At 42.4% G+C, this 22,746-nt stretch overlaps 1 pseudogene; it reads left to right on the top strand.

Moving 5' to 3' along the window:
• The first annotated feature begins 18,212 nt into the window (after positions 1–18,212).
• Positions 18,213–18,533, top strand: LOC138986443 (synaptophysin-like protein 1 pseudogene; annotated as a pseudogene).
• Positions 18,534–22,746: the final 4,213 nt, after the last annotated feature.

The following is a 22,746-nucleotide window of genomic DNA, read 5'->3' as shown; positions in this document are numbered from 1 at the left end:
GTAAATGTGAGAGACTGTGTGAAAGAAAATGGGTCTGTCACACATATCAGAGTGTGACAGGGAATGAACCTGACAGTGGGAGGCAGCAGCCTGGGCAAGTGGGTCAGTCCTTGGAGCCCATGTTTCCCCCAGGGCGGCCATGCCCAGGTATCCATCTGGGGGAGGTCAGCAAATTGACTTTGTTCAGCTGCCCAAGAAGCACTGATGTTAAAAAAGCTAGTGGATGTGATGAAATTCCAGCAGAACTTGGCAAATCCCTAAAGGAAGATGCCATCAAGGATTTGCATTCATTATGTCAGCAAATCTGGAAGACCACGGGACTGGAAAAGATCGATCCTCATCCCAATTGCCAAGAAGGGTAGTTAGTACCAAAGAATGTGTTAACCATCAGACAGTTGCACTCATCTCCCATGCTAGTAAGGTCATGCTTAAAATCTTGCATACTAGGCTTCAACATTGTGCAAACCAAGAAATTCCAGATGTCCAAGCTGGGTTTAGAAAAGGAAGAGGAACTGGACATCAAATTGCCAAAAATTGCTGGATTATATAGAAATCAAGTGAAGTTCAGAAAATCATCTCATACTGTTCCTCGACTAGGCTAAAGCCTTTGACTGTGTGGACAATGAAAAATTATGGAAAGCTCTTAGAGAGATGGAAATAGCAGACCATACTACTTGTCTCCTGAGAATCCTGGGTGCGGGTCAAAAGGAAACAACCCTATATAGAACAACTGATAGGTCAAGATTGAGAAAGGAGTATGACAGGGCTGTCTTCTGTCACCCTGTTTGTTTAATCTATATGCTGAACACATCTTGAGAAATCCCAGGCTGAATGAGTTACAAGCAAGGATCAAGATAGGTGGGAGAAACATCAACAACCTCAGATACATGGATGATACCACTCTAATGGCAGAAAGTGAAGAGGAACTAAAGAGCCTCTTGATGAGGGTGAAGGAGGAGTGTGAAAGAGCTGACTTAAGACTAAATATTTAAAAAACAAAGATCATGGCATCTGGCCCCATTACTGCATGGCAAATAGAAGGGGAAAATGTGGAAGTAGTGACAGATTTCCTCTTCTTGGGCTTCAAAATCACCATGGATGGTGAGTACAGCCATGAAATTACAGGATGATTGCTTCTTGGCAGGAAAGTGATGACAAAACTAGACAGGGTGTTGAAAAGCAGAGACATCACTCTGCAACAAAGATTCATAGAGTCAAGGCTATGGTCTTCCAAGTGATTACATATGGTTGTGAGAGTTGGGCTGTAAAGAAGTCAGAGCACCAAAGAATCTGTGCCTTCTAGTTGTGGTGCTGGAGAGGACTCTTGAAAGTCCCATGGACAGCAGGAAGATCAAACCAGTTAATTTTAAAGGAAATCAACCCTGAATATTCACTGGAAGGATGGATGCTGAATCAGAAGCTCCAATATTTTGGTCATTTATGGGAACAGTTGACTCACTGGAAAAGTCCCTGATACTGGGAAAGTTTGAGGGCATAGGAGAAGAGGGTGTCAGGGGATGAGATGGCTGGACGGCATCAGGAATGCAATGAACATGAACTTGGGCGAACTTCAGAAGATGGTGAGGGACAGGGAGGCCTGGCATGCTGCAATCCATGGGGTCACAAAGAGTCACACAGGACTGGGTGACTAAACAACAACAAAAGCTGCCCAGGCCACGTTGTTTCCAATCAGATTCATCAGTAATAAAGCTGATATTTGGGTTGAAACACATGTCAAAGGGTATGTGTCAAAGGTTGCAGATGCTAAGCTGGACCTGTTTGAAAGGAGTGGGAGAGGACCGGCAGCAGGCGTGAGTGGATGGTGTCAGTGAACTCCTTGTAGAGGAAATGATTCAGGTGGTCCAATTTATAAAGCCACACACTTTCTTTTGGGCTTTCGAAAGACAGGTGGTGATAGTGGTAAAGAATCTGCCTGCCAAAGCAAGGGATGCAACAGACAGGTTCCATCCCTGGTGGTGAAGATCCCCTGGAGAAGGAAATGGGAAGTCACTCTAGTATTCTTGTCTGGAAAATTCCGTGGACAGAGGAGCCTTGTGGGCTATAGACTGTGGGTCACCAAGACTCAGACATGATTGTGCCCACACATAGATATACACGTATACTTTTAATCCAGAAGAAAGCAGAGGTTAGAGAAGTGGCTACAATTCAGGACAAAGCAAGATAAAACATGATGAGGACTTCCCTGGGGGTTCAGTGGACAGGAATCCACCTGTCAATGCAAGGGACACTGCTTCAATGCCTGGTCAGGGAAGATCCAACATGCCATGGAGCAACTGAGCCCATGCCCCACACCTACTGAGCCTGTGCTCTCGAGCCCATGTTCTGCAATATAAGAGAAGCCACCACAATGAGAAGCTGGTGCCCAGCAACTAGAGAGTAGCCCACATTCCCTACAACTAGAGAAAGCCTGTGCGCAGCAAGGAAGACCCAGCACATGCAAAAATAAATAAATAAAATCAACAGCAGGAGAAGAGAGCAGGCCAGCTTCTCTGACTAAAAAGCAGTGCAGAGATGGACTAGGGAACCTGTACAAAAGCCAAATGGGAAGTAAAGCCTCTTAGTCACTTACAGACAACTAACTGAGCTCTCTATCCCAGGTTCCCCTGTGGGTGCTACAAAGCGGGAGCCACGAACAGTCATTTTTACAGTTTTAGTTGTTGGTTTAGCAGATATTAATGGGGTTCACCATAATCCCTGGAGAAAATCATATTAAGGCAGAAGCAGATTCACATGGGTATGTAGAGTAGGTGTGGACACTCTGGTCAGACATGTGCGACGAAAGCCCAAAGAACGCACCGAGCAAGGGTCTAGCATGTTGACTTCTGCTGTCATCCATACACAAGTGGAAACTCATGAATTAAACAGACTCATCTGAGGGTCTGACTTTAGGGCAGAAGGAGAGTCAGTGGGGCATCTAGGTGGCTCTGACTCATGCCTCCACAGATGACACCATGAGGACACCCTCATAAACTCCCACTGAGGGGACTGGTCACAGTTTCCCAGGAGCAGAAATGCTGGAGTTCAGGGATGTGCAAGCTTCACTGGATCCTGCCTGGCTGCTCTCTGCTATGGCTGCACCCATCTCCACTCCTACCATATCCTGTGGCCTTTACGGGTTTCCTCTTCTATAACCAGCCTATTTGTATCCTTGCCAATTTCTACAAATTACAATTGCAGTTATCTTCTTGATGATCAGCAGGATATGAAAAATATCAGTATATTCTTGATATTAATCTGTCATGGACTGAAAACAATGCTTAGAAGTACTTCTCCACTCCATGCTCACAAGGATATTGTCTTAAATTTTCTATAGTAGCTATAACTCACGCAACATTTTTGCTGGACACCATTCTAGGTCTCCATGTAGGTTACAGGCTAGTCAGGAGAGACTGTCAAGAGATGAAAAAAAAATGAGGGATGACCAGATGGTGGAGGAGTAGGTGGACATGGAGTACATCTCTCTCCATGGATACATCAGGAATACACCTTCAGAATACGAAGTGCATGAAGAACACCAACTGAGAACAGACAGGAGTACCTGACCAGCAGTAAAGAGTATATATAGAACCACGCAAAACTCAGTTGGATGAAAGAGCTAGGGGGAAAAACAAGAGTGTTAGTAGGATTAGAACTGCTCTCAGTCGGTGGGGGAACTGATGCATGGGCCCGATCCCCACATCAGGGCAATTATCTGAGTCAGAGGAGAAACGTTTAACGCTGGGAGTGAAATACCTGATCTGTGGCAGCCTAAATGGAATGAGAATAAGACAGTCCTTGCTGCCACCATAGATAGCCTGGACAGGGACACACGTCCCCTGGAAGGCACAGCACAAAAAATAAATCTATAGGCCAATATCACTGATGAACATAGATGCAAAAATCCTCAACAAAATTTTAGCAAACAGATTTCAGCAACACATCAAAAAGCTCATAAACTATGATCAACTTGGGTTTATTCTAGGGTTGCAAGGATTCTTCAAAATATGCAAATCAATCAATGTGATACACAACATTAACAAATTGAAAGATAAAAACCATACAATGTTGTAAAGTAAATAAAATAAAATAAAAATTCAAAAAAGAAAACCAATATGATAATCTCAATAGATGTAGAAAAAGCCTTTGACAAAATTCAGCACCCATTTATGATGAAAATTCTTCAAAAAATGGGCATAGAATGAACCTACCATAACATAGTAAAGGCTATATATTATAAGCTTAAAGCAAACATTATTCTCAATGGTGAAAAACTGAAAGCATTCTCCCTAAGATGAGGAACAAGACAAGGATGTTCACTTTCACCAATATTATTCAACATAGTTTTGGAAGTCCTAGTGACAGCAATCAGAGAAGAAAAAGAAATAAAAGGAATTCATATTGGAAAAGAAGAAGTAAAGCTATCGCTGTTTGCTGATGATATGATACTGTACACAGAAAACCCTAAAGACAGTATCAGAAAATTACTAGAGCTAATCAGTGAATTTAGCAAAGTAGCAAGATACAAAATCAATACACAGAAATCACTTGCATTTCTATATACTAGCAATAGAAAATTAGAAAGAGAAATTAAAGAATCAATCTCATTCATCATTGAAACAGAAAGAAATACCTAGGAATAAACTTACCTAAGGAGACAAAAGAAGTGCACACAGAAAATTATAAGACACTAATGAAAGAAATCAAAGATGATAGAAACAGATGTTTCCTGGGTAGGAAGAATCCATATTGTGAAAATTGCTATACTACCAAACACAGTCTACAGATTCAATGCAATCCCTATCAAATTATGAATGACATTATTCACAGAACTAGAACAAAAAATTTCACAACTCATATGGAAACACAAAAGACCCCAAGTAGCCAAAGCAGTCTTGAGAAAGCAATGGAGTTGGTGGAATCAACCTTCCTGACTTCAGATTATACTACAAATATACAGTCATTAAGACAGTACGGTACTGGCACAAAAACAGAAATATAGACCAATGGAACAAAATAGAAAGCCAAGAAATAAGCCCGTGCACCTATGGGTACCTTATTTTTTGCAAGGGAGGTAAGAATATACAATGGGGCAAAGACAGCCTCTTCAATAAATGGTGCTGGGAAAACTTGATGGCTACATGTAAAAGGATGAAATTAGAACACTTCCTAACACCACACACAAAGATAAACTCAAAATGTATTAAAGACCTAAATGTAAGACCAGAAACTATAAAACTCTTAGAGGGAAACATAAGCAGAACACTCGATGACATACATCAAAGCAAGATCCACCTACTAGAGTAATGGAAATAAAAACAAAAGTAAACAAGTGGGACCTGATTAAACTTAAATGTTTTTGCACAGCAAAGGAAACACTAAGCAAGTTGAAAAGACACCCCTCAAAGTGGGAGAAAATAATAACAAATGAAACAACTGACAAAGGATTAATTTACAAAATATACAAGCAGCTCATACAACTCAATACCAAAAAAACAAACAACCCAATCAAAAAGTTGGAAAAAAGACCTTAACAGACATTTCTCCAAAGACATACAGGTGCCTAATAAACACATGAAAAGATGCTCAACATCACTCATTATTAGAGAAATGCAAATCAACACTACAGTGAGATATCACCTCACACCAGTCAGAACGGCCATCATCAAAAAGGCTACAGACAATAAATGCTGGAGAGAGTGTGGAGAAAAGGAAACACTCTCGCATTGTTGTAATTGATATAGCTACTATGGAAGACAGTATGGAGATTCTTTTAAAAACTAGGAATAAAACCACCATATGACCCGGCAATCCCACTCCTAGGCATATACCCTGAAGAAACCAAAATTGAAAAAGACTCATGTATCCCATCATTCATTACAACCATTTACAATAGCTAGAACATGGAAGGAACCTAGATGTCCATCAAATGGATAAAGAAATTGTGGTAAACATACATAATGGAATATTAGTCAGCAGTAAAAAGGAATGCCTTTGAGTCAGTTCTAATTCTAATTTGGATGAACCTAGAACCTATTATATAGAGTGAAGTAAGTCAGAAAGAGAAAGAGAAATATCATATTTTAACATATATATATATGTGTGTGTGTGTGTGTGTGTGTGTGTGTGTATGTGTGTATATGGGATCTAAAAAAATGGTACTGAACAATTTATTTACAGGGCAGCAATTGAGAAACAGATAGAGATTAGAGTTTTGGACATGGGGAGAGGGGAGGAGAGGGTCAGATGTATGGAAAGAATAACACGGAAACGTATATAACCATGTGAAAAATAGATAGCCAATGGGAATTTGCTGTATGGCTCAGGAAACTCAAACAGGGGCTCTGTATTAACCTAGATGGGTGGGATGAGAAGGGAGATGGGAGGGAAGTTCAAAAGGGAGGGGATATATGTCTACCTATGGCTGATTCATGTAAGGGTTTGACAGAAAACAACAAAATTCTATAAAGCAATTATCCTTCAATAAAAAAAAATAAATTAAAAAATGTGAAAAAAAGAAACCAAAAAACAACTACACTGTGTAACCTATGGGAAGATGGTGAGAACTCTGGTAGGAAGTGCAACAAGAGAAAGGAGAGGGGGAACTTGGAGAAGTGGTTTTCCATTTTCAACTGGGTGGTTGGGGTCAGCTTTGTTTTGAAGCAGAGACTGAGTGAGGACTTGAGGGAGGTTTGGGAGCATGAGGAGAACACTGTGGCTGGAACAGAGTGGGTGAAGAGAAGAGCAGCAAGACGGGGGGCCGAGAGCTGACAGGGAGTGGATGTGGAGGCCTCAGGGGACATGCTGAGGGCTTGTGCTCACAGTGAAGTGGGAGGTGGTGGAGGGTCCTGTGCGTTGAATTGTGTCCCTCAGAAAAAAAATATAAAAGATTTTGAAGTCCCAACCCCTGGAGTCTTTGGACTGACTTGATTTGGAATTAGGGTTTTGCAGTTATAATTAGTTGAGGTCACACAGCATTACAGTGGACATAATCCAATGACTGTTACATTTATAAGAAAGCCATGTGAACACACACACAAAAAGGCTGTGTGAAGACAGAGGAAGAGTTGGAGTGAAGCATCTACAAGGCAGAGAAGGCCAGGCGCTGCAGGCCACCACCAGAAGCTATGAGAGAGGCCTGGAACTGACTCCCTCGGTGCCATCAGAAGGAATCAGCCCTGCCAACATCACAGTCTCAGACTCCTGGCCTCCTGAAATGTGAGAGAATAAATTGCTCTTGTCTGAAGGCGTCTCCTTTGTGGTACTTTATGATGGAAGCCCTAGGAAACTCATACAATTATCAACACAGTAGTGATATAATCTGACTGATATTTTTGATTCATGAAGTCCGGGTTCATATTATTTGTATTGTTTTACATACTTGATGATATTGATTTCATACATGAAAGACTTGCCTACTAAAAGGTCACAAAGTTCTCATCTGAGTCCTTAATTTTTTATCCTTTTAGCTTTTGCCTGTAGAGCTCTGAGCATTTGAACATAATCTTTGTGAATGTCTAAAGGTAAGTACACAAGGAAATGGAGGTTTGTTTTTCCACATACGGATATTCCACAACCATTTGTTCAACAAAAGACTATCCCACCTCCATTGAATTATCTAGACTCCTCTGCCGAATATCCACTAACCACATATATATGTCTGGAAATGCTTCTGGACTGTCAGTCCTGTCCCATGAATCTGCAGCTCCAGTACTGGACATGTAGAGTAAGTTATGAAATTAGGCTGTGTTAGTCTTTTCACTTTGTGCAGAGCCATAATTGTTTGGGCTATTGTCAGGCTTCTGTTCTCACATAAATTTCAGTATCAGCTCATCAGGGATTTCTCTGGTTGTCCAGTAGTTGAGACTCTACTTGCCAATGCAGGGGACACAGGTTCAACCCCTGCTCCAGGAAGAGCCCACAAGGTGCAAGGCGACTAAGCCTAAGCACCACAACCCCTGAGCCTGTGCTCTAGAGCCTGCCAGCTGCAACTACTGAAGCCAGAGCGCCTGGAGCCTGTGCTCTGCAACAAGAGAAGTCATTGCAATGATAAGCTTATCTGCTGCAACTAGAGCGTAGCCCCTACTCACCACAAATAGAAAAACCCCATGTGTGCAGCAGCAAAGACCCAGCCCAGCCAAAATTACATAAACAAACAAAAAATGAATATTTTTAAAAAAGAATCTGCCTCACAATGCAGGGGACATTGCTTTGATCTCTGGTCAGAGAACTAAGATCCTACGTGCAGTGGAGCAACTACTGAGACTGGGCATTGCGACTGGAGTGTCTGTGCACTGCAACAAAAGATCCTGTGTGACACAGTGAAGTTTTCACATTCCCCAAATAAGACTCGATGCAGTGAAATAAAGAAAGAAAATATTTGTTTAAGAAATCAGGTCATCAATTTCTACAAAAACATTTGCTGGCATTTTGATGGACTCTACAGATGAGTTTGGGGGATATTGAGCCCTAAACAGTATCAATTTTTCTCAGCAGACATGACTGAAGAACATGCATGTGATCTATCTCTGCATTTTTAGGTCTTCTTCATTTTCTCCCATGGCTTTCACACACAAATTTGTGACAAATTTTCTTAAATATATCCCAATGTTTCATAAAGGGCAAGGAGCCCTGTGTGTCTCAGTCCAACTAGGAAAAGTGGTACTGCAAATGGGAAGTTATGAAGCCAGAAAAGATGCAGGCTGGACCACGTAGGACTTTTTAGGCCACTGAAAGGCTGTGGCTTCATCTCTGACTGAGAGGGAGCCAGCTGGAGGGTTTGGAAAGAAGTAATTACAGGACCTGGCAAGTATTAAAGCAAACTAGCAGCTTCAGCAGTCCATGTATAGGGTGAAAGTAGCTGAATGATTCCAAGTTTGCTGACTAAATAAAGGAGAATCAGATGACAGTCGCATCCCCCTGGTGAACTGGCTTTACAATTCAGGGCCAGTTTGAGGAGCACTGTCTAGGAAGGGCAGTCCCCAGTGCCTCTTCTCAAGGTTTTGCCCTTTGCTCCAGCTATCCCTTGTAAACTCTTCTCTCCCGCTTTGGTGATTTACCCACAAAAACTCTCATTTGTCTCCTTTATACCATACGGTTGGTGGTTTCTTAGCTAAGAGCCAATTCCCTTAGCAAGAAAATTAAGTAATACACAAAACTGTGGTACCTCAATTCAATAATAGTGAATACTTTGCTATTGCAAGTGAAAAAAGGAACAAATCAACAACAACAGCAACAACAAAAACCATCTTGGTTTAAGCCAAAGGGAGAATTTCTGGGTCTGTGTAACTACAAGGTACAGAGGTAGTTTCTGTCTTCAGGCAAGGCTGGATCCAGCATTTGGTTCCCTGAGATCTGCCTTCTTGCCCCAGCTCCCCCTCTGTCCCTTGCCAGCTTGCCTCCCGCACAGCTCCCAAACTGTCACTGGTTGGATGATATCAACACAGCTGGAGGAAAGTAGTGCTCCAACTGGCCTGGTTTAGCCACCTGCCCACTCCTGGAATCAGAGGTGAAGTCAACTCTATCATAAACATATTGGGTGAGAGAAAAGGAAAGGGGTGACTTCCCAGGGTGACAGGAGGATACCAGAACCAAGAGAAGGAAAATGGGCGCCAGGTGATTAAATCCACTGATGTCCTCGATGGTGGTATACACTTTTCATCAAATTCAAAATCAATTTCTAATGTTATTTTTTTAAAGCGAGATAGGAAAGATTCTTCATTCATGGGAGCATGGGCCCTGCTGCAGACCCTCTTATCAGCTTCTGTCCCCTGACTCTGGGGGTCCACATCCACTTCTTGGGGAAGTCCTCTTCCCAACGTTCCCCCACAAATCTTTGCTGAATTAAAGTTTCCAAGTGTTTTTTTCAAGGGGGAAATGGAGCAGACCATTATTTTCCAAAGCAAAATCATTTCAAAAATCATGATTCTTTATGAAGATATTTAATCAATGTGGAAATCTAAATATTGATATTTTCCCCTAATGTCCAGTGATGACATTGGCAGTTAAGGGGTGCTCATTCTGGGAGGTTATACTCTGCACTGCCCCACATGTTCATATGGTTGGAATGTACTGAAAGACAGGAGTATGCCAGACCCAGAATTCTGCAATTTGCTTTCATCTCTTTCAGTACTAGTTCCCAGCTATCTGGTTTGCTCTCTGATTGTCATATGTTATTCCAGCAGGATGAACTCACCATGATTTTTACTCAACATTTCCCCCTGTATTTACATTCTACCAATTTTTCACAATGACAAACAATGCATTAAATAATACTGTGGCCGATTTTGCCTTGCTCATATATACAAGAATTTTCTTATGATACATTAACAAAAGAAGGTCAAAGGATATGTGCATCTTAAAATGTAATAGCAAGTGCCAATCAAATGTCCAGATAGATTTTACTACCACTCTGATACTGTATAAGGGTCCTTGTTTTGGCTTCCAGTGGCTTCCTGGTGATCCAGTGGTATAGAGTCTGCCTGCCAATTGAGGGCACATAGGTTCAGTCCCCAGGCCAGGAAGATCCCACATGCCCAGGGTAACTAAGCTCTTGTGCCACAACTACTGAGCTCACCACGATCTAGAGTGTGTGTTCCTCGACAAGAGAAGCCTCTGTAATGAGAAACCTGAGAACAGCAATTAGAGAGTAGCCCCCTTTGGCTCCAAGTACAGAAAACCTGCACACAGTTAACAACACGTTGCACAGCCAAAAATAAAGAATCTTCATAAATAAAACTTTTAAAGAGTCCCTGTTTCCAGCTATAGCCTTCTCAGACATTGAAGATTTCAGTTACTTACGTTCATCCTACATTAAGATATGCTCTGTTCCTACAGAGCACATCTTAAAAAGTAAGACCAAAAGGATCAAACTGTTTCCAAGCAACTTAACAGGATTCGAGAATAAAGCTCAAGAATAAGTTTAGGAATAGAAAAATATCAAGCATGGAAGGGAAATTTGATATTGCTTCGCATCCAATCTAAAATTACCAGGAGGCAAAGAAGCAGGAAAGTCTTATCCATTAGGACAGAAATCAGTGTGTTGTTGTTCAGTCACTCAGTCATGTCTAACTCTTTGGGACCACATGGACTACAGCCCTCCAGGCCCTCCTGTCCTTCACCATCTCCCGGAACTTGCTTAAACTCATGTCCATTCAGTCATGATACCATCCAACCATCTCATCGTCTGTTGTTCCCTTCTCCTCCGGCCTTCAATCTTTCCCAGCATCAGTGTCTTTGCCAATGAGTTGGCTCTTCATATCAGGTGGCTAAAGAGTTGGATATTTCATCTTAACAGAAATCAGTTAAAATGCATAAACTGGAAAGGAAGAAATAAATGTGCATTTATTTACAGACAAAATGATTTTCTTAAGTAGGAAGTTCAATGGGATCTACAAAAGAGCTATTACAATTAATTAGTGAGTTTATCAAGGTTTCAGGATACAAGGATACTCTTGAGAGTGCCTTGGACTGCAAGGAGATCAAAGCAGTCAATCCCAAAGGAAATTAGTCCTGAATATTCATTGGAAGGACTGATACTGAAGCAGAAGCTTCAACACTTTGGCCAGCATATGCAAAAAAGCTGACTCATTAGAAAAGACCATGATGCTGAAAAAGATTGAAGGCAAAAGGAGAAGGGGACCATAGAAGATGAGATGGTTAGATAGCACCAGCAACTCAGTGGACATGAATTTGAGCAAATTCCAGGAGACAGTGGGTCTCAGAGCCTGGTGTGCTACAGTCCATGGGGTTGCAAAGAGTCGACTGGACACAACTTAAGAGACTGAAAAACAACAACATTCTGGTATTTTATGTATAAATGTAACTATAAAACTGAGAAAATATTCCAAAATCAATACTGAATGGCAGTACACAACTTTCTTATTCTCCCACTTCTTTGTCTTTTAATTCACTCCTGATCATTTACTGTCTGTAGTGAGTTCCAGGCACACAATGAATATGAAAGAATCAGAGAAGTATTGTGCTCAAACACATAATAATATATATAAACTGATACACGCAGAGACCATGGAAATGTCCTGCTGATGGTATAAATCAAGAACCATGCCAGAAATCCAGGAGGAAGAATACCTCTCCTTGGGGATGCTGGGAAGGTTGCAGTAGAGGTGATGTTTGAGTCTTTTATTAAAATTTTCTGTTTATTTATTTTACTTTACAATATTGTATTGGTTTTGCCATACATTGACTTGAATCTGCCATGGGTGTACATGTGTTCCCCATCCTGAACCCCCCTCCCACCTCCCTCCCCATCCCATCCCTCTGGGTCATCCCAGTGCACCAGCCCCAAGAACCCTGTATCATGCTTCAAACCTGGACTGGTGATTCGTTTCACATATGATAATTTACATATTTCAAAGCCCTTCTCCCATATCATACCACCCTCGCCCTCTCCCACAGAGTCCAAAAGACTGTTCAATACATCTGTGTCTCTTTTGCTGTCTTGCATACAGGATTATAGTTACCAACTTTCTAAATGACATATATATGCATTAGTATATTGTATTGATATTTTTTTCTTTCTGGCTTACTTCACTCTGTATAATAGGCTCCAGTTTCAACCACTTCATTAGAACCGATTCAAATGTATTCTTTTTAATGGTTGAGTAATATTCCATTGTGTATATATACCACAGCTTTCTCATCCATTCATCTGCTGATGGAGATCTAGGTTGATTCCATGTCCTGGCTATTATAAACAGTGCTGCGATGGACATTGGGATACACATGTCTCTTTCACAGAAGGAAAGAAATCTTAAAAATTAGGGCAGAAAAAAATGCAAAAGAAACAAAAGAGACCATAGCAAAAATCAACAAAACCAAAAGCTGGTTCTTTTAAAAGTTAAATAAAATTGACAAACCATTAGCCAGACTCATCAAGAAACAAAGGGAGAAAAATAAAATCAACAAAATTAGAAATGAAAATGGAGAGATCACAGCAGACAACACAGAAATACAAAGAATCATAAGAGACTATTATCAGCAACTATATGCAAATAAAATGGACAACGTGGAAGAAATGGACAATTCTTAGAAAAGTACAACTTTCCAAAATTGAACCAGGAAGAAATAGAAAATCTTAACAGACCCATCACAAACATGGAAATTGAAACTGTAATCAGAAATCTTCCAACAAACAAAAGCCCAGGACCAGATGGCTTCACAGCTGAATTCTACCAAAAATTTAGAGAAGAGCTAACACACCTATCCTACTCAAACTCTTCCAGAAAATTGCAGAGGAAGGTAAACTTCCAAACTCATTCTATGAGGCCACCATCACCCTAATAACAAAATCTGACAAACATTCCACAAAAAAAGAGAACTACAGGCCACTATCACTGATGAACATAGATGCAAAAATCCTTAACAAAATTCTAGAAATCAGAATCCAACAACATATTAAAAAGATCATACATCATGACTGAGTGTGCTTTATTCCAGGGATGCAAGGATTCTTCAATATCTGCAAATTAATCAATGTAATACACCATATTAACAAATTGAAACATAAAAATCATATGATTATCTCAATAGATGCAGAGAAAGCCTTTGACAAAATTCAACATCCATTTATGATAAAAACCCTCCAGAAAGCAGGAATAGAAGGAACATACCTCAACATAATAAAAGCTATATATGACAAACCCACAGCAAACATTATCCTCAATGGTGAAAAATTGAAAGCATTTCCCCTAAAGTCAGGAACAAGACAAGGTGGCCACTCTCACCACTACTATTCAACATAGTTTTGGAAGTTTTGGCCATAGCAATCAGAGCAGGAAAAGAAATAAAAGGAATTCAGATTGAAATAGAAGTCTCACTGTTTGCAGATGACATGATCCTCTACATAGAAAACCCTAAAGACTCTACCAGAAAATTACCAGAGCTAATCAACAAATACAGTAAAGTTGCAGGATATAAAATTAACACAGAGAAATCTCTTTCATTCCTATACACTAACAATGAGAAATCATTGCTACCCAAAGCAATCTATAGATTCAATGCAATCCCTATCAAGCTACCAATGGTATTTTTCAGAGAACTAGAAAAAAATAATTTCACAATTTGTATGGAAATACAAGAAACCTCGGATAGCCAAAGGTACCTGGAGAAAGAAGAATGGAACTGGAGGAATCAACCTGCCTGACTTCAGTCTCTACTATAAAGCCACAGTCATCAAGACAGTATGGTACTGGCACAAAGACAGAAATATAGATCAATGGAACAAAATAGAAAGCCCAGAGATAAATCCACGCACATATGGACACCTTATCTTTGACATAGGAAGCAAGAATATACAATGGATTAAAGACAATCTCTTTAACAAGTGGTGCTGGGAAAACTGGTCAACCACTTGTAAAAGAATGAAACTAGAGCACTTTCTAACACCATACACAAAAATAAACTCAAAATGGATTAAAGATCTAAATGTAAGACCAGAAACTATTAAACTCCTAGAGGAAAACATAGGCAAAACACTCTCCAACATAAACCATAGCAGGATCTTCTATGACCCACCTCTCAGAATATCAGGAATAAAAGCAAAAATAAACAAATGGGACCTAGTTAAAATTAAAAGCTTCTGCACAACAAAGGAAACTATTCTCCCACTTCTTACACTGTCTTCACTTATGTTGTACTCCTTGAATACCTGGATCACAAAACCTCTCCTCCTACTGAAAGATAAATGCAGTATGAGGAAGTGCAGAAGATAAAAGTAAAGTCAGAGACAGCTCAGTTTTACTTTCTGCAGTTAACAATCACCAAACAAACTATGTGGACACTGAGCCCCCAAGCAACACCACAGGCACAAGATGAAGCCCAGTGAAACTACTGCAGAAAGCAATGCCCTGGGGAAGGACACTTGAAGCTAGGTTTAAGGCCCTTTTCCGTTCTGAGGCTTAGCAAAAAGCGGGAGGGGGGGGGCACAAAGTGCTGCAAGGTCCACATCACCAGGGAAAGCTGGTCCAGACAGAAGGCAATGGATGTCTGGAGGAGGCTATGGTCTTCAGCAGGCAATTGGCTAAAAGGGAGGTAAAATGAAATTCAAGTCTCCGTGGAGGAAAAGAGAAGCATGTCCTCCCTCTGTCCCCGCACACCGATAAGCCCAGAGCACCACACTTCTCCTTTAGGCTTAACCCGCCATTTGTCTCCTCCTGGGCAGAGACTGGCCTTGGCCACCACTCACCACGCCCTCCCAGGCCCTGGCCCCCTTTAGAACTGACAGAACCAACATGTGGCCATTAACACTGAGCTCCTTCTGAACTGGTGCTCTCAGTGGAGTACTTTGAGACAGGAAGTTGCAGGCGATCTTTGCCTGAGCGAGCGATGCAAAAGGCACAGTGAGGCTGCTGGTGGAGATACGGTTAAGGCACTATCCACACTAGTCATTTTGCCTGTACTTCAGGCTCCTTGCTTGCGGAGAACCGCCTTCTCCCATAAGGCCGCCGTCAGACACCCTGGATATCACCGCCTGACCCTCTGGATCCCTTCAGGTTGCTTTTCTTCACCATCATCCCTAGGCAGCCAGACCACCCCTGACCCATACCATCCAGGCCCCCAGAGTACCCTCCTCCTACACTTTAGGCCCTGCCACCCACAGCCCCCCAAACCACCCCTAGCCCACACCCCGACCCCCAAGGCTGCCCAGCCAACCGGGGCTCCTGGAATAGGATACAACTGGAGAGGTCGGTTACTCAGAACTCTGGCTTCGGGTCCAGCATCTCCACCAGGCCCAGGAGCGTGGGGTGCCCCCAGGATCTGCCAGAGCCACCAGGGACTTCAGGACTGACAGCGTCACCAGGGCCATCTCAGCCACCAGTACCACCTGGCATGCTGTGGTTGTCACGTGCTGTGCCCCTGAAAAGGCCATGGCAACTGCATCTTCATCAGCTGCCCTCGTGGCTCCTTCACTGTGTGCCTCGAACCCTCCCTACAGAGCCCAGCCCTGTAGTACTAGCAAGGCAACTCAGCATCAGCAGAGCGCCTGCGCAAATTAATCTTGGTCTTACCTCACGACTGGTTCCCACTGACAATGGGCGTCCCCTGCTGAAGCTTCACGTGTTCACATGCCGTGTCGCCCCAATGTGCGTGCAGAGACACATCCACGTTGTCTGTGCCCTCTAAGTCAGCCTTTCCTAAGGTCCGGAAACCTGATAAATGGCTTAGCTGTCGTGAGGCCTCTGGGTGGCGCTACACCCTTAGTGTGGGAGCAGCTCCTCAGTGCGCATGCCCAAACAGACCCTGCCCCACTCCTCAGTGCACACGACTATTTCCGGTCTGAGCCTGCAAACCCCAAGTGAACCCCGGTCCTTGTGCACCTCCAAGACTGCGCTGTTGCCAACCTGGCCATGCTCACGGGTGAGCATCCTGCTGAGTTCAGGTCCTTGTCATTGACTTCTGGAGGGGAGTCGGGCACCCCTTGGTCAGGGCCAGTGTGTCCATCTGGTGTCCCACACGTAGCTCATGTGTGTGTATGTGCTTCTATGTGCATGAGTGCATGGACAGGTACATGCACATGGGTGTGTGAGATGTGTGTCCGTGTGTCTGCCCAAGAGAGAGTGCCCATGCACAGGTGCCAGTGCATAGGCGTGTGCCTGTGTGTGTGTGAGACAGCATGTACACAGGTGCATGCACATAGGGGGTGTGCATGTGTATGTGGAGGTGCATGCGCATAGGCATGTGCATGTGTGTGCAGGTGCTTTCACATGGTCATGGGCATGTGTTTGAAAGAGAAAGCAAGCACATGCTCAGGTGTTGCACATTGGTGTGTCTGTGTGTGTGTGTTAGAGTTTGTCATCAGGTGCATAAACATGTGTGTGTGCACGAGAGAGAGTGCATGGTTCAGGTGCATGCATGTGGGCATGTGTGTATGTGTGCGTGGGCACATATGCAGGGCCCCACCCTGGACGCATGAGGCCAGGGATTCAGAGCGGGCTATGCCTGCTCACCTGGGGAGGGAAGCGGGGACTGCTGTTGGACTCATTGGGGATGTCATGGGGATGTCATGGGGCTCTGGGCACACAGACCACAAGGGACTCTAGACTGTGGGCTTCCTACAGCCCCCCAGAAGCACGGGAGGGACTGGCTGGACCCAAGGGCTGCAGGAGGGGCAGTGACCCCCGGGACATCCCCAGTCTCTTGGCCCTCTGCTGACACAGCCTTCGTGGGTTCACCCTCCCCAGGAACAAAGTCGTGGGGCTCTCTGGGGGCCTGGAGGAGTCAAGTCAATAGGAAAGGTACAGCTGAGGGTGACAGCAGGACTGGAGTAAGTGTTTATCTCTTTCCCTATAACCCTCCGCCCACAAGTCAGCAGGGTCAGCTGATTCATTACAGTGGGGATCTTGGGCTGCCTACCTGGCCTGCTCATGCTGGCCCCCACCCTGCCCTCTGGGATGGGCACCACTGCTGCAGGGACCTGAGGTGGGCACCCGCCTGGGTGTGGCTCCTACATGAGAGCTTCAGGCTGATGCCTTTTCCACATCTCAAATCCTCCATGTGGCAGGTTCACTGAACCCTGCGTGTCTGTCATGTCCAGTCCCGAGATGGCTGAGGGGGCCCTTGAAAGGCTCCCCTCACACTCTGACATGGGCTGGACAAGTGGGGCTGGGTGAGGGCCGGGGTCCAGTGGGGACACCCTTACTGTGCTAAAAGCCGCTGCAAACATAGCAATAAAGATGTCATTTCCAGCCTGGCTGGGGAGCTCTGTGTGGTTGGTCCCCCTCTGCCACCCCGCTGTCCTAAGATGCTTTCCCTCCTTCCCTCAGAGGATCTCCTCCTTCCAGCTCAAACTCAACCCACTCAAGGAGCCTCTCAACTTCATCAAAGTACTCAAATGGAATGCTTCTATCTTTGCCTTTGCTACCTGCGGAGGTTGTAAGGGCAAAACAGAAATTCAAGGGTCTTATGCCTGAAGACTAGAGACGAGAACGACTCTAGACTCTCTAGAGTCTCTTTCTGAGACTAGAACGATTCCAGCTACTTTTGGTTATCCATTCACCTTGGATGAAGCATTGTTTCAGACGCCTCAAGGTGTAAATGTCTGTAATGTCGATTGGTAAAATTATGTCCTTATTGGAGATTACTCTTTCGCATAGTTCTGTGTTACTTTTGCAGTCTTTGTCTTCCTGTACTGCATTGCTGCTCTTCTGCTCTATGTTGGTTAAACAAACCTGCATCATGATAGTTGAAAGCTTTCCATGACTGACTTTGTAATTACTATTGTTGCCACTTTTTGTGGTTGGTGTGCACTTCAACTTGGGTTAAAGATCTTAAAGATACTAAAATAGCTACCAGTCACTATATTGTCCAGGAACTTAAGCCTTGTAATCTTCAAGAAGTGTTGTGTCATTTTGTCTGTGACTAATATGGGATGCCTAAATGTATCTGTGATCTTTGGCTTTCTGAATATGCTACTTTGGGGAGGAAATGCATGGTTTGTGTACAAGGAGACCAGCTTTCACAGTCCACCAAATAATTCTACTTCTCAAGGAGGTATTCCTCCTCCAACTGGAATATAATTGAAGGGAGAAGTCCAATCTATGAAATAAGTGTCTATACCATGACCTGTTGTCAACATCTTAAGAAGCACTTTTTGTTTCTAAAAAAAGTAATGGTTTTTTCAATAAATTGATGGGTTTAAAATTTTTCTGCTTTGTTACATAAAACTTGTGCCTTTCCTACAAATTCAAGATGTAAACATATTCTCACATGTGAATTTTAAAATTCAGGGACCTATTATGAGATGATATACATTTTTAAATGAACAGTAAATTCTTCACTACATTGTTTTCCCTCCAAAGTGTTTACACCTTAAGCCTTAATGTATATCTTCACTCAGAAAACAGTTTTATTGTCATATCATAATAGTAAGAAAATCTCTATTGGAACATACACTCAGTTCAGTCTCTCAGTCATGTCTGACTCTTTGCAACCCCATGGACTGCAACATGCCAGGCCTCCCTGTCCATCACCAACTCTGGGAGTTTACTCAAACTCATGTCCATTGAGTCGGGGATTCCATCCGACCATCTCATCCTCTGTCGACCTCTTGTCCTCCCACCTTCAATCTTTCCCAGCGTCAGGGTCTTTTCCAGTGAGTCAGTTCTTCACATCAGGTGGCCAAAGTATTGGAATTTCAGCTTCAACATCAGTCCTTCCAATGAATATTCAGGACTGATATTCTTTAGGATGGACTAGTTGGATCTCTTTGCAGTCCAAGGGATTCTCAAGAGTCTTCTCCAACACCACAGTTCAAAAGCATCAGTTCTTCGGTGTTCAGCTTTGTTTATAGTCCAACTCTCACATCCATACACAACTACTGGAAAAACCGTAGCCTTGACTAAACAGACCTTTGTTGGCAAAGTAATGTCTCTGCTTTTTAATGTGTTATCTAGGTTGGTCATAGCTTTTCTTCCAAGGAGCAAGAGTCTTTGAATTTCATGGCTGCAGTCACCATCTGCAGTGATTTTGGAGCCCAAGAAAATAAAGTCTCTCACTGTTTGTATTGTTTCCCCATCTATTTGCTATGAAGTGATGGGACCAGATGCCATGACCTTAGTTTTCTGAATGTTGAGTTTTCAGCCACCTTTTTCACTCTCCTCTTTCACTTTCATCAAGACGCTCTTTAGTTCTTCTGTCTGCCATAAGGGTGGTGTCATCTGCATTTCTCAGGGTATTGATATTTCTCCTGGCAATCTTGATTCCAGCTTGTGCTTCCTCCTGCCCAGTGTTTCTCCTGATGTACTCTGCATATAAGTTCAATAAGCAGGGTGACAACATACAGCTTTGAGATAATCCTTTTCCTATTTGGACCCAGTCTGTTGTTCCATGTCCAGTTCTAACTGTTGCTTCCTGACCTGCATACAGATTTCTCAGGAGGCAGGTCAGGTGGTCTGGTATCCCATCTCTTTCAGAATTTTCCACAGTTTGTTGTGATCCACACAGTCAAAAGCTTTGGCATAGTCAATAAAGCAGAAATAGATATTTTTCTGGAACTCTCTTGCTTTCTCTATGATCCAATGGATGTTGGCAGTTTGATCTCTGGTTCCTCTGCCTTTTCTAAAATTACCTTGAACATCTGGAAGTTCATGGTTCATGTACTGTTGAAACCTGGCTTGGAGAGTTTTGAGCATTTCTTTGCTAGCATGTGAGATGAGTGCAATTGTGCAGTAGTTTGAACATTCTTTGACATTGCCTTTCTTAGGGATTAGAATGAAAACTGACCTTTTCCAGTCCTGTGGCCACAGCTGAAATTTTCAAATTTGCTGGCATATTGAGTTCAGCACTTTCACAGCATCATCTTTTAGGATTTGAAATAGCTCAACTGGAATTCCATCACCTGCACTAGCTTTGTTCATAGTGATGCTTCCTAAGGCCCACTTGACTTTGCATTCCAGGATGTCTGGCTCTAGGTGAGTGATCACACCATCGTGATTATCTGGGTCTTGAAGATCATTTTTGTACAGTTCTTCTGTGTATTCTTGCCACCTCTTCTTCTTTTTTTTAAAATTTAATTTTATTTTTTAACTTTACAATATTGTACTGGTTTTGCCATATATCGAAATGAATCTGCCACAGGTATACATGTGTTCCCCATCCTGAACCCTCCTCCCTCCTCCCTCCCCATACCATCCCTCTGGGTCATCCCAGTGCACCAGCCCCAAGCATCCAGTATCGTGCATCGAACTTGGACTGGTGACTCGTTTCATATATGATATTATACGTATTTCAATGCCATTCTCCCAAATCATCCCACCCTCTCCCTCTCCCACAGAGTCCAAAAGACTGTTGTATACATCAGTGTCTCTTTTGCTGTCTCGTATACAAGGTTATTGTTACCATCTTTCTAAATTCCATATATATGCGTTAGTATACTGTATTGGTGTTCTTCTTTCTGGCTTACTTCACTCTGTATAATAGGTTCCAGTTTCATCCACCTCATTAGAACTGATTCAAATGTATTCTTTTTAATGGCTGAGTAATACTCCATTGTGTATATGTACCACACCTTTCTTATCCATTCATCTGCTGATGGACATCTAGGTTGCTTCCATGTCCTGGCTATTATAAACAGTGCTGCGATGAACACTGGGGTACACGTGTCTCTTTCCCTTCTGGATTCCTCAGTGTGTATGCCCAGCAGTGGGATTGCTGGATCATAAGGCAGTTCTATTTTCAGTTTTTTAAGGAATCTCCACACTGTTCTCCATAGTGGCTGTACTAGTTTGCATTCCCACCAACAGTGTAAGAGGGTTCCCTTTTCTCCACACCCTCTCCAGCATTTATTGCTTGTAGACTTTTGGATTGCAGCCATTCTGACTGGCGTGAAATGGTACCTCATAGTGGTTTTGATTTGCATTTCTCTGATAATGAGTGATGTTGAGCATCTTTTCATGTGTTTGTTAGCCATTTGTATGTCTTCTTTGGAGAAATGTCTATTTAGTTCTTTGGCCCATTTTTTGATTGGGTCATTTATTTTTCTGGAGTTGAGCTGTAGGAGTTGCTTGTATATTTTTGAGATTAGTTGTTTGTCCGTTGCTTCATTTGCTATTATTTTATCCCATTCTGAAGGCTGTCTTTTCACCTTGCTTATAGTTTCCTTTGTTGTGCAGAAGCTTTTAAGTTTAATTAGGTCCCATTTGTTTATTTTTGCTTTTATTTCCAATATTCTGGGAGGTGGGTCATAGAGGATCCTTCTGTGATGTATGTCGGAGAGTGTTTTGCCTATGTTCTCCTCTAGGAGTGTTATAGTTTCTGGTCTTACGTTTAGATCTTTAATCCATTTTGAGTTTATTTTTGTGTATGGTGTTAGAAAGTGCTCTAGTTTCATTCTTTTACAAGTGGTTGACCAGTTTTCCCAGTACCACTTGTTAAAGAGATTGTCTTTAATCCATTGTATATTCTTGCCTCCTATGTCAAAGATAAGGTGTCCATATGTGCGTGGATATATCTCTGGGCTTTCTATTTTGTTCCATTGATCTATATTTCTGTCTTTGTGCCAGTACCATACTGTCTTGATGACTGTGGCTTTGTAGTAGAGCCTGAAGTCAGGCAGGTTGATTCCTCCAGTTCCATTCTTCTTTCTCCAGGTACCTTTGGCTATTCGAGGTTTTTTGTCTTTCCATACAAATTGTGAAATTATTTGTTCTAGCTCTGTGAAGAATACCGTTGGTAGCTTGATAGGGATTGCATTGAATCTATAAATTGCTTTGGGTAGTATACTCATTTTCACTATATTGATTTTCCAATCCATGAATATGGTATATTTCTCCATCTATTAGTGTTCTCTTTGATTTCTTTCCCCAGTGTTTTATAGTTTTCTATATATAGGTCTTTAGTTTCTTTAGGTAGATATATTCCTAAGTATTTTATTCTTTCTGTTGCAATGGTGAATGGAATTGTTTCCTTAATTTCTCTTTCTGTTTTCTCATTATTAGTGTATAGGAATGCAAGGGATTTCTGTGTGTTGATTTTATATCCTGCAACTTTACTATAATCATTGATTAGTTCTAGTAATTTTCTGGTGGAGTCTTTAGGGTTCTCTATGTATAGGATCATGTCATCTGCCAACAGTGAGAGTTTTACTTCTTCGTTTCCAATTTGGATTCCTTTTATTTCTTTTTCTGCTCTGATTGCTGTGGCCAAAACTTCCAAAACTATGTTGAATAGTAATGGTGAAAGTGGGCACCCTTGTCTTGTTCCTGACTTTAGAGGAAATGCTTTCAATTTTTC

Source organism: Bos mutus, chromosome X (genome assembly GCF_027580195.1).
Source record: "Bos mutus isolate GX-2022 chromosome X, NWIPB_WYAK_1.1, whole genome shotgun sequence".
Classification (NCBI taxonomy): domain Eukaryota; kingdom Metazoa; phylum Chordata; class Mammalia; order Artiodactyla; family Bovidae; genus Bos; species Bos mutus.
This window is presented reverse-complemented; position numbering and strand designations above follow the sequence as displayed.